Source organism: Pongo abelii, chromosome 11 (genome assembly GCF_028885655.2).
Source record: "Pongo abelii isolate AG06213 chromosome 11, NHGRI_mPonAbe1-v2.0_pri, whole genome shotgun sequence".
Taxonomy (NCBI): domain Eukaryota; kingdom Metazoa; phylum Chordata; class Mammalia; order Primates; family Hominidae; genus Pongo; species Pongo abelii.
Genome location: NC_071996.2, coordinates 93,066,265 through 93,078,527, shown reverse-complemented (window position 1 = coordinate 93,078,527; position 12,263 = coordinate 93,066,265).

Below are 12,263 nucleotides of genomic sequence, written 5' to 3'. Positions count from 1 at the left end.
ATACTTTCAGATAACTATGCTATTTTATACATATTTACACAACACAATTTTCTGTTAAGAAAATTGTACCTATATAGTGATAATTTCTAGTACACAATATACCTTTTTTTTCTTTTTTTTTTTTTTTTTTTCCGAGACAGAATCTCGCTCTGTTGCCAGGCTGGAGTGCAGTGGCTCAATCTCAGCTCACTGCAACCTCCACCTCCAGAATTCAAGCAATTCCCCTGCCTCAGCCTCCAGAGTAGCTGGGACTACAGGCGTGCTCCACCACGCCCGGCTAATTTTTTGTATTTTAGTAGAGACAGGATTTCATCATGTTGGCCAGGATGGTCTCGATCTTCTGGCCTCATGATCTGCCCACCTCGGCCTCCCAAAGTGCTGGGATTACAGGTGTGAGCCACCGTGCCCAGCCTATACTCTCATTTTTAATACATTTCTTCTGAGATAATTAATAAATCTGAATTATTAAAAACATTATTGTTTTTAAAAAGGTTTTAAGTGTCATTAAAAGTATCTCATGCTATGCATTTTTATAGCTTTATATAAGTAATCTGTTGAAAATCTATACCTCTGGGAATTGCCATGCTGTTTATTAATTTGCCTCCTCCTTCCAAAACCTAGTAAAGTATGGTGGGGAAGCATTTATTTTGTTCCCCTCAGTATTATATTCATGACTCTATAGAAAGGCATTTTGCTCCATTAACTTTTATTTCACTAGAAACTCCCTTTAGAGTGCCATGTTATCCATCATAATCTTTGTGTGACAGATTTCCAAACCAAGATCCCAGACTGTTTTTCATAGACGGAGTTGTAGGAAAAGAGAAAACACTTCAGACAATTCACTATTCCAGCATTGATTTTTGCATTGATTACAGAGTGGCTGATTTCTTGGTTTGCCTCATTTAAATCAAATCCAGAATCAAGTGAAAAAATCTATACTTTGTAGAAAGCTGTTCTAAAGACCAATGGAGATCCAAAACAGTTTCATTAGAATGACACTGGATACAATCTCTGAATTACGTACAGGGCATCTGAATCAGCATTCTCCACTGAGACAGAACCAATAGGACATAGACACAGTCATGCACCATATAACCATGTTTCAGTCAACAACGAACTGTATATATGAGGGTCCCATATGATTATCTGCAGCTGAAACATTCCTATCACCTAGGGATGTCATTGCAGCCATGCTAATGTCATAGTACAATGCACTACTCACATGTTTGTGGTGGTGCGGGTGTAAACAAACTTACTGCACTGACTTTTTATCATTACTTTAGAGTGTACTCCTTATACTTCCAAAAAAAAAGAGTTAATTGTAAAACAGCCTCCAGAAGGTCCTTCAGGAGGTATTCCAGAAGCAGACATGTTGTCAGAGGAGATGACAGCTCCATGTGTGTTACTGCCCCTCAAAAACTTCCAGGAGGACAAGATGTGGAGGTGGAAACAATGATATTGATGATTCTGACCCTGTGTAGGCCTAGGCTAATGTGTGTGTTTTTGTCTTAGATTTTAACAAAAAAGTTTAAAAGTAAAAAATAAAAAGTTTAAAAAATAGAAAAAAGTTTATAGAGTAAGGGCATAAAGAAAAAATATTTTTGTGCAGATGTATAATGTGTTTATGTTTTAAGCTAAGAATTATTACAAAAGAGTAGAAAAATCTTTAAAAATTAAAAAGTTTTTATAAAGTAAGAAAGTTACAGTAAGCTAAAAGACAGGGTCTCTGTCACCCAGGCTAGAGTGCAGTGGTTTGATCATAGCTTACTGCAGCCTTGAACTGCTGAGCTCAAGTGATCCTCCCATCTCAGACTTCTGAGTAGCTGGGGCTACAGGTGTGCATGACCATGCCTGGCTAATTTTCTTATTTTTTGTAGAGATAGGGTTTTACTATGTTGCCCAGGCTGGTCTTGCGCTCCTGCCATTTTAAAATCTTTTATGCTATAGTTTTACAGTACCTTTTGTATATTTAGATATACAGTTGCCTATAGCATTCAGTACAGTAACATGCTGTACAGGTTTGTAGACTAGAAGTTATAGGCTATACCATATAGCCTAGGTGTGCAGTAGGCTACACCATCTAGGTTTGTGTAAGTATACTCTCTCATCTTTGCAAAGCAATGAAATTGCCTAACAACGCATTTCTCAGAACATACATCTGTTGTTAGATGACACATGACTGCATAGATATGAGAGAGGACTTATCAGGGGAATTGGCTCACACCTTTATGGTGGTTGAGAAGTCCCATGACAGGCCATCTGCAATCTGGAGACCCTGAGATACCGGTAGCATGGCTCATAGTCTGAAAGCCTCAGAACCAGGGCAGCCAATCATATAACTCTCAGTATGAGGCAGAAGACCTAAGAACCAGGGAGGCTGCTGGTGTAAATCCTTGAGTCCAAAGGACTTGAGTCCAGAAATCCCTGGAGTTCTGTTGTCCAAGGTAGGAGATTAGTGTATCCCAGCTCCAGGAGATAGATCAATACATCCATCATTTCTGTTTTTGTTCTCATGAGGTCCCCAGCTGACTGGATGATGGCCACTCACATTGAGGGTGGATCTTCTCCACCTACATGCACTCAGACTCACATGCTAATCTCCTCTGGAAACACCCTCTTAGACACAACCAAAAATAATGCTTTACCAGGTTTCTAGATTTTTCTTAATCCAGGTTAGTTGGCTCCTAAAATTAGCCATCACAGTATCATTTCACTGACGGGGTGGGCTTTCTGTAGTCACTTTACTGTGGTGAGTCTTGCAATCCTGAGCTATCAGCAAAGCTATGGATTCACATCTTCAAAACTTAGAAGCATATACATTTGAAATAATTTGACATTTTCTGAAAATGCACTTAAATTAAATGTGGAAGACCTGAAGTGGAGAAAGAATTTAAAAGCTAATAATATTATCTTTTGATAATCCTTATGAAAACACAGGACTGATTTTACAGCACACAGAATAACCAACCTTCACACCTAAATATCAGTCTTTGCCAGGGAAAAAGATTTGGAAGGAGGAAACAAACAAATCACAGGTAGTTTTGCAGGTAAAATAAAACTATATAAAAGAAAGTTAATATAAGCTAACTAAAAATCAGAGTGCTAAGGAGCAAGGATGATTTGACAATAAAAATCAAGAAACACTGAACGAATTCTTAAATATATGCTTAAAAAGGATTGATGAGAAAATGAGAAAAATTAAGATACAAGTAGATTTAAAAACTCAGAATAAGTTATATAACAAAATATTCAAGTTCTTATGCTATATTTCTTGAATATTCCATATTTAGTGTGTGTGGGGGCTCGTGCCAGTAATCCCAGTGCTTTGGGAGGCTGAGGCAGGAGGATCACTTGAGGCCAGGAGTTTAAGACCAGCTTGGGCAACATAGCGAGATCTTGTGTCTACAAAAAAATTTTTTTAATTAGCCAGGCATGGTGGTATATGCCTATAGTCCCAGCTACTCAGGAGGCCAAAGTAGGAGGATAGCATGAGCCCAAGTGTTCAAGGTTACAGTGAGCTATGATCATGCCACTGCACTCCAGCCTGGGTGACAGAGCAAGTCCTTGTCTCTAACAAAAAAAAAAAAAAGAGAGAGAGAGAGAGAGAGGTGATCATCATTAAAAGAACAAAGTCTGAGCATTACCATGTCAATAATATTTTCCATATTAATACAATGCAATGTGAAACTGTAATAAATATAGTTTCTAATAAGCGTTTGTAAGGAATAAAGGCTACATTACACAGTAAAAAGCCAAGCACTATTGTGGAGTCAAAGAATGAGAATGACATTTAGAATCATCTTGGAATCCTCTCACATGAAAAACTTACTGGAATTAAAGAAGAGTACGATCTGAATTGCCTTAATTACAAAAATAAAAGGAAACAGAAGTCTGCCCTAAAGTGAAGCTGATTAAACAAATAAACTAAGTTAGTGCAACCAGTGTGAGAAGATAAACTACAGTGGTTTTGACAAGGTCTTCATCTTTAAAGAGACAAAGAAACTGACATAAGTGAGCAGAAGCTTCAGATAAAGTAGAAAATACATAAAATTAACAGCCTCAAGGATCTGGTAACAGCCATCCTTTCCCCATTTTTAGCCCTGCTCCACCATGATTTCAGATCAGTCTTCACAAGGGCACAATGGACTTCTGCCTGTTCATTCTCACCTCGAATTCAAATGCCCCTTTTATCAATGGCCTAGAATGAATGCAGTCACTTTTTTTCAGTCACAAACTCACCACTAGGTTGCAGTCTTAGCTCAACTGCTTCTTTTAAAATGTCTATCGACAAGTACTTTGCCATTTTATTGGTTAAATGATTTTTACTTCTCCCTTAAAACAAAAGCTGATACAAGTCATACTCAGTTTATCAATCAGTTCAGTAACCTGCCTAGATTCCATTAACAGATACATTGTTTTTCAAGAGCATTAAAACTCACAAATTCCCCCTCAAAGAAGTTCTCATTCATCAGCAAAACACATGATCACTCAGTTAAAAAAAAAAAAACACACACACACACAAAAACAAAAAATCCCGTGGGTATTTTAAGCCTCTGGTTTCAATATAGGACCAACCTCTAAGTAATAAGTACATGCTTACTGCTCTCTTTGTTTCCATTGCTTTTCTTGGGCCCTAAAATTCCCACATAAGAATCAGTCTTGCTGAGCTGATTCCTTTGAAAAGTCTACCTGTCGATAATCATTATGGTACTTCCATTAGTAGTTTCCCAAATGAGCTTCATGTAATATTAATTCCTTAATCCCCAAAAGCATATTTTAAAGGAACTTGGCACTTTTTATTTTTAAAGGGAAAACCCAGAGATAGATGAAAATAAAATAAGGAAATGAAACAATATCATATTTATAATTCATTTGAATACTTTTCTAATGGAAGTGCCCATAAATGTGGTGTTTCCATTCTATGAATGACTCATAAGTTTTGTGAATATTTTGGAGGGGGTAAATGGCTATCAAAAATTGTTCTGAAGAAAATAATAGACCAGGCCTGATGGCTCACACTTGTAATCCCAGCACTTTGGGAGGCCAAGGCAGGAGGAACACTTGAGCCCAGGTGTTTATGACCAGCCTGGGCAACATAGAGAGACCCTGTCCTTACAAAAATTAAAAAATTAGCCGGGTGTGGTGGCACATGCCTGTAGTCCCAGCTACATGGGAGGCTGGGGTGGGAGGATCACTTGAGCCTAAGAAGTCAAGGCTGCAGTGAGCCGTGATACGCCACTGCACTCCAGCCTGGGTGACATTGCAAAACCCTGTCAAATAAAAAAAAAAAAAAAAAGAAAAGACTTAGATTTTTAGTTTGGAATACACTTTTAAAAAAAATTTCCAACATTAATAATCTATCAAATTTTAATTATAAAATAGGTCATACATAATCACACGAACTCCCCAAAATTCCTAAAAGAATAAGCAGCTGGTAATAGTCACATAAAATAGAGAACACTCATTAAGAACCTACTACATGTCAGATCTCATAGTTGGTGTTGACATGCACTACTTCTTTTAATCTGCCCAACAATCCTGTAAGGCAAATTCCTTTATCATCCAAGCCATCTCTGCCTTGCATGGAAGTGTGGGACTTTAAAAATGACTGTGCTACCTGAAACTGTGCCAAGAGAGCTTAATAATCAAAGGCAAAAATTACAGTTGTTCTACAACTTCAAAAAATTCTGTCAAAACTTTAAAAATTTTCCTACTGCTGATTATAAATATATAGGGAAATTAAAAATTTATAAAAACAAATAGCATACTGCAACGTAAAGCATCAAAAACATAGAGAATTAAAGTGATTTATTGCTTCAAAAATAATCGAGAGTAGTTTGAGTGGTTCCAGCCTTGTTCCTCTTGTCATGTAACACAATACAGAGCCCGTGTCTTTTCTATGCCTTGGCAAATTGTTATACTCCTTTCTAAGTTTGTATCAGCGTTAATTTTATTCTTTATGCTTTCAGTGTCATCAAATATCTCTAAGACTGCCTTTAATGTGAAGTTTTCTTGCCAGCATCACTTCCTCTGAGACAGACCCCCCCAGCTTTTTTGGCACCAGGGACTGGTTTCATGGAAGACAAATTTTCCATGAAAAATTAGGGAAGTGGGGTGGTTAGTTTCGGGATGAAACTCTCACACCTCAGATAGATAATCAGGAGATTCTCATAAGGTGCGCGAAACCTAGATCCCTCCCATAAGCAGTTCACAATAGGGTTTGCCCTCGTATGAGAATCTAATGCTGCAACTGATCTGACAGGAAGCAGAGCTCAGGCTGTAAACAAACTTGCCCGCTGCTCACCTCCTCTTGTGTGGCCTGGTTCCTAACAGGCCACGGACTGGTACCGTCCGCGGCCCTCGGGTTGGGGACCCCTGCTTTGAGACAGCGTCATTTTTTCCATTACAACTACTTTACTCATTTGTGTTGATAAGTCTGCCTTTACAAAGTTCCTCTGGTTATATATCTAGGGTCTTTCACATGGCAACAATGTCAACATTCCCTCAGTCTACTATTTCTCCTATAACTCCATTTATGTTCAATTTGAATTTCATTTGCAGCATTACCACTTTTCATTTCTTTGCTGCACTTCATCTTTTTGGCCAATTTTTTCTTTCGAATATCTGTTTTTTTCAGAATGTCACATGGGATTGTTACTGGGAGCCAAGGAGTTAACACTAACTGTGGTAGGAGTTAATAAGAAATTATTTTAGGCAGATAGAGAGGAAAAAAGGGTCCTTGGAAGGTTTTTTCACAGCTCTTGTCTAGCATGAAAACCCTGGCTCTTATACCCTAGCAGGCAACCTTTAATATGCAAATGCAAGCCCTTAGAAACTGGGTCCACCCAACATGGCGATTCTCACGGTTGTCCTCTTGCCCTTGCCCCCACATGTGCCTGGCAGCATGGCCACCCCCACATATCGCCACGTGTGCGGAACATCATGGTGCCCTGCATTTGCGTGTTAAAAGACTAACGTGGGAGGGCCAGTTTTTTCTGCGGGCTACGTGAATGACATGCCTAGTCAAACCAATCCCCTGAGCCCTATGCAAATCAGACACCGCCTCCTCCAGCCATCCCGTACAACTGGCTGATACTACCTAAGCGCGGGGTTCCCTCTTTCAGCTGTGGAGCCCGCCTCGCTTTATCTCTGTACAGGGGAGCCTCTTCCTTCTGCCTTCTCTTCTCTTTCTTGCCTATTAAACTTTCTGCTCCTTAAAACCACTCCATGTGTGTCCGTGTCATTTTATCTAAACCGGCATGAAGACCAAGAACCCTGGTGTTCTCTTTAAAGCAATTGTGAATGGGAGTTCACTCATGATTTGGCTTTCTGTTTGTCTGTTGTTGGTGTATAAGAATGCTTGTGATTTTTGCACATTGATTTTGTATCCTGAGACCTTGCTGAAATTGCTTATCAGCTTAAGGAGATTTTGGGCTGAGATGATGGGCTTTTCTAAATATACAATCATGTCACCTGAAAACAGTGACAATTTGACTTCCTCTTTTCCTAATTGAATACCCTTTATTTCTTTCTCCTGCCTGATTGCCCTGGCCAGAACTTCCAACACTATGTTGAATAGGAGTGGTGAGAGGGCATCCCTGTCTTGTGCCTGTTTTCAAAGGGAATGCTTCCAGTTTTTGCCCATTCAGTATGATACTGGCTGTGGGTTTGTCATAAATAGCTCTTATTGAGATACGTCCCATCAATACCTAATTTACTGAGAGTTTTTAGCATGAAGGGCTGTTGAATTTTGTCAAAGGCCTTTTCTGCATCTATTGAGATAATCATGTGGTTTTTGTCTTTGGTTCTGTTTATATGCTGGATTACATTTATTGATTTGCATACGCTGAACCAGGCTTGCATCCCAGGGATGAAGCCCACTTGATCATGGTGGATAAGCTTTTTGATGTGCTGCTGGATTCGGTTTGCCAGTATTTTATTGAGGATTTTTGCATCGATGTTCATCAGGGATATTGGTCTAAAATTCTCTTTTTTGGCTGTGTCTCTGCCAGGCTTTGTTAGCAGGATGATGCTGGCCTCATTAAATGAGTTAGGGAGGATTCCCTCTTTTTCTATTGATTGGAATAGTTTCAGAAGGAACGGTAGCAGCTCCTCCTTGTACCTCTGGTAGAATTCGGCTGTGAAACTGTCTGGTCCTGGACTTTTTTTGGTTGGTAAGCTATTAATTATTGCCTCAATTTCAGAGCCTGTTATTGGTCTAGTAAGAGATTCAACTTCTTCCTGGTTTAGTCTTGGGAGGGTGTATGTGTCGAGGAATTTATCCATTTCATTTAGATTTTCTAGTTTATTTGCATAGAGGTGTTTACAGTATTCTCTGATGGTCATTTGTATTTCTGTGGGATCGGTGGTGATATCCCCTTTATCATTTTATATGGCATCTATTTGATTCTTTTTTCTTCTTTATTAGTCTTGCTAGTGGTCTATCAATTTTGTTGATCTTTTCAAAAAACCAGCTTTGCCTAATCCAAAAGTACCAGCAGCCTATGTTAGCAAGCAAACAAAAAGGGGACCTTCCCAGCCTAGAAAGGAGACAGCGAGTTTAGCACATTCATTGTGGATCCAAAGAGTGTGTCTTCCCATATGCCTTCAGATTCTACAAGTCATACACTTCTCTCCTCATATATCTGGCTTTCTTCGGGGAGCAAGAGGCTAGATAAGAGACAGTATTTTATGCAACAGAAGTGTATTGCTATCTAAAAGAATTATTTAAAATATTGGATAGAACTTTAGATTGGATTGGGCATTGTTGTTTTTGTTTTGTTCTTCTAAGCAGTGGGTGATGGGCATTGGGAAGACCAGATCAACTACAAAGTAAAGAAGCTACAAAGTATCTGCACACTTAAATTATTGTGTTACAATTACAATATGTTAATATGTATTGTGAAACTCTAAGAATGAAAGACTGTGTGTGTAGCATTTCCACATGAATTTAAACACAGAACCCTACTTACCTTTTTTTTTTCCTTTGAGAATAATGAAAGCTAACCCTATTGTATACTACTATTTGCCAGGGTCTATATTAATTAAAAATATTTCACAATAACATTATAGGATAACAGTAAGTTAGAATCTATTTTCATTCCCATTGTAGCCTAGGAAATTTGCAGTGAGGCTCATGAAGATTTCAGTCTCAGGGGTTCTTACTTGCACAGGCCCTTTTATAATTCTGTATTTTTCTCTTTAAGAAAGCCACTATATTTCAGCTCCACCACACCTTGCCACCTGACTGTTGCCTACATGATATGGAAGGTCCACAACAGAGCCTAGCTGGTAAAGAAAAATAACAAGGAGAAAAGATCTGTATTAGCCACTTACATCTTAGAGATCAGAAAACTGAGATCTAGAAAGATTAAGTAACTGATTCAAAGTCATACCATTAGTGAGTCTCACGAGCTGGGATGTGAACCCTGGCCATCTGACACCATACCTTCATACCATTAATCACTAGGCTATACTGCCTCTCTTCAGCTGGATCTATTATTTCCATAGTAAGCTAGTTTTTTAATTCATTTAGTAGAGTAGGGTGATGGGTCTTGGGGAAAAAGTATGAATCTGCCTAAATACATTCCTAGAAAGTTGAATAGCCATACAAGAGTTTAAGAATAAATCAAAACCTGTTCTGGGCCAGATGGGAAACTAAGACCAGGTTGCCAGCTCCTGACTCACACCCAACTCTGGGCACACCAGAGAGAGAAATGGAAATTTATGAAACCCAGAGCCATGCTCAGCAGTGAAAACAAACCCTGTGAGTGGTCCTTAGGAATTAAAAAGTAGTCCCAATGTAGAGAGAAAATGATGGTGAGGATGGAAGGGAGGGCTAGCAGGCTACAACTGGGATATGGATTGAGGTAGAAAATGTGCCATAGTTTTAACTGTATCCCCCAAAAGGCATGTGTTGGAAGTTTAATCCCCAATGCTACAGTGTTGGGAGATGGGAACTAGTGGGAAGCATTTAGGTTTATGAGAGCTCCACCCTCATGAATGGATAAATGATGATTATAAAAGGGATTGAGGCTGTGAGTTCAATCTCTTACTCTCTCACATGCACTCTCTTGCCCCTTTGTTTTCTGGCAGGGAATAACAGCAAGAAGGCCCTCACCAGAAGCAGTTCCTTGATCTTGAACTTCCCCACCTCCAGAACCATGAGCCCATAAATTTCTGTTCATTATAAATCACTTGGTCTCAGGTATTTTTTAATATAAACACAAAATGGACTAAGAGTGCTAATGGCATATTGTTACTTTTCCCTTTTTTTCCTGTGGTATCACAATACTGGAGGTACAATCAGAATCAGTGGAGCTGTGGCCAGAGTGAGAATATACTTCTATTTAATGTTGAAAGTTTGACAAGGGCTTGCAGGTTTGCATAGAAATTATAGCTGTGCAAAACAGGACATTTAGTATGCATCAACATGTACACATACACATGCATATAGTGCATGAGTATGAACTTCCTAGAACATTGCCCATTACTTTCATCTCAGGAAGATGGAAAGCAAGAGTATCAACTAGGGGTAGCCATGTGAAAATAGGATAGAGCCTGGATCTAGTTGGAGTGAGAAGTCAGAAGAGGTAGTGCCCATTAGGCCCCTGACCATTTCTCCCATTCCTCACCTCATTCTCTGACCAGGAAAGGACATCACAAAGAAAGGCATTGTTCTGAGACACGAACAGTGTCTCTAGTGGAGGGACTGAGAATATCCCAAGGGAGAAGTAGACCCTTGAAAGGGAAAATAGGAAATAATGGAATCCCGATTAAAATAAATGCTTCTTGCCTTGTCTCTCCTTCCCTCTCCTTTCTACTTCTCCTTCTCTCTCTGTCTCTCTCTTTCTCTCTGTCTGTGTGTCTCTCTCCCCCTCACACACACACACACTCTCTCTCTCTCTCTGTCTCTCTCTCCCTCTCTCTCTTCCCCTGCCCCTCATAAGCCAAAGCCTAGGCTTTTGTTCCAGGTAAATGTCATTAACCAAGGGAGTAGATTATGCCAAGGAATAAAGATGATCCTAAGGTGAAAAACAATTAGATCTCTAAGGAACATGAGCATTTTGAAATAAAGATGACAAATTACAACAAAATTTAACACTATCAAAGACTAAAAGAAAATTCTAAAAGCTTCCAGAGACAAAAAGAAGGTAACAATTTCAAAAAGATCACATTAAAAAAATACAAATTAGGCATTAGACTTTTGAATAGCAACACTGGTTAGAAGACAATTATATTTTCAAAGTTTGGGAGGAAAATACATTTACTCTAGATTCACCAAAGTTGAAACAAAGGAAAAAATGTTAAAGGCAGCCAGAGAGAAAGGTCGGGTTACCCACAAAGGGAAGCCCATCAGACTAACAGCGGATCTCTCAGCAGAAACTCTACAAGCCAGAAGAGAGTGGGAGCCAATATTCAACATTCTTAAAGAAAAGAATTTTCAACCCAGAATTTCATATCCAGCCAAACTCAGCTTCAGAAGTGAAGGAGAAATAAAATACTTTACAGACAAGCAAATGCTGAGAGATTTTGTCATCACCAGGCCTGCCCTAAAAGAGCTCCTGAAGGAAGCACTCAATATGGAAAGGAACAACCGGTACCAGCCACTGCAAAAACATGCCAAATTGTAAAGACCATTGAGGCTAGGAAGAGACTGCATCAACTAACGAGCAAAATAACCAGCTAACATCATAATGACAGGATCAAATTCACACATAACAATATTAACTTTAAATGTAAATGGGCTAAATGCTCCAATTAAAAGACACAGACTGGCAAATTGGATAAAGAGTCAAGACCCATCAGTGTGCTGTATTCAGGAAACCCATCTCACGTGCAGAGACACACATAGGCTCAAAATAAAGGGATGGAGGAAGATCTACCAAGCAAATGGAAAACAAAAAAAGGCAGGGGTTGCAATCCTAGTCTCTGATAAAACAGACTTTAAACCAACAAAGATCAAAAGTGACAAAGAAGGCCATTACATAATGGTAAAGGGATCAATTCAACAAGAAGAGCTAACTATCCTAAATATATATGCACCCAATACAGGAGCACCCAGATTCATAAAGCAAGTCCTGAGTGACCTACAAAGAGATTTAGACTCCCACACAATAATAATGGGAGACTTTAACACCCCACTGTCAACATTAGACAGATCAATGAGACAGAAAGTTAACAAGGATACCCAGGAACTGAACTCAGCTCTGCACCAAGTGGACCTAATAGACATCTACAGAACTCTCCACCCCAAATCAACA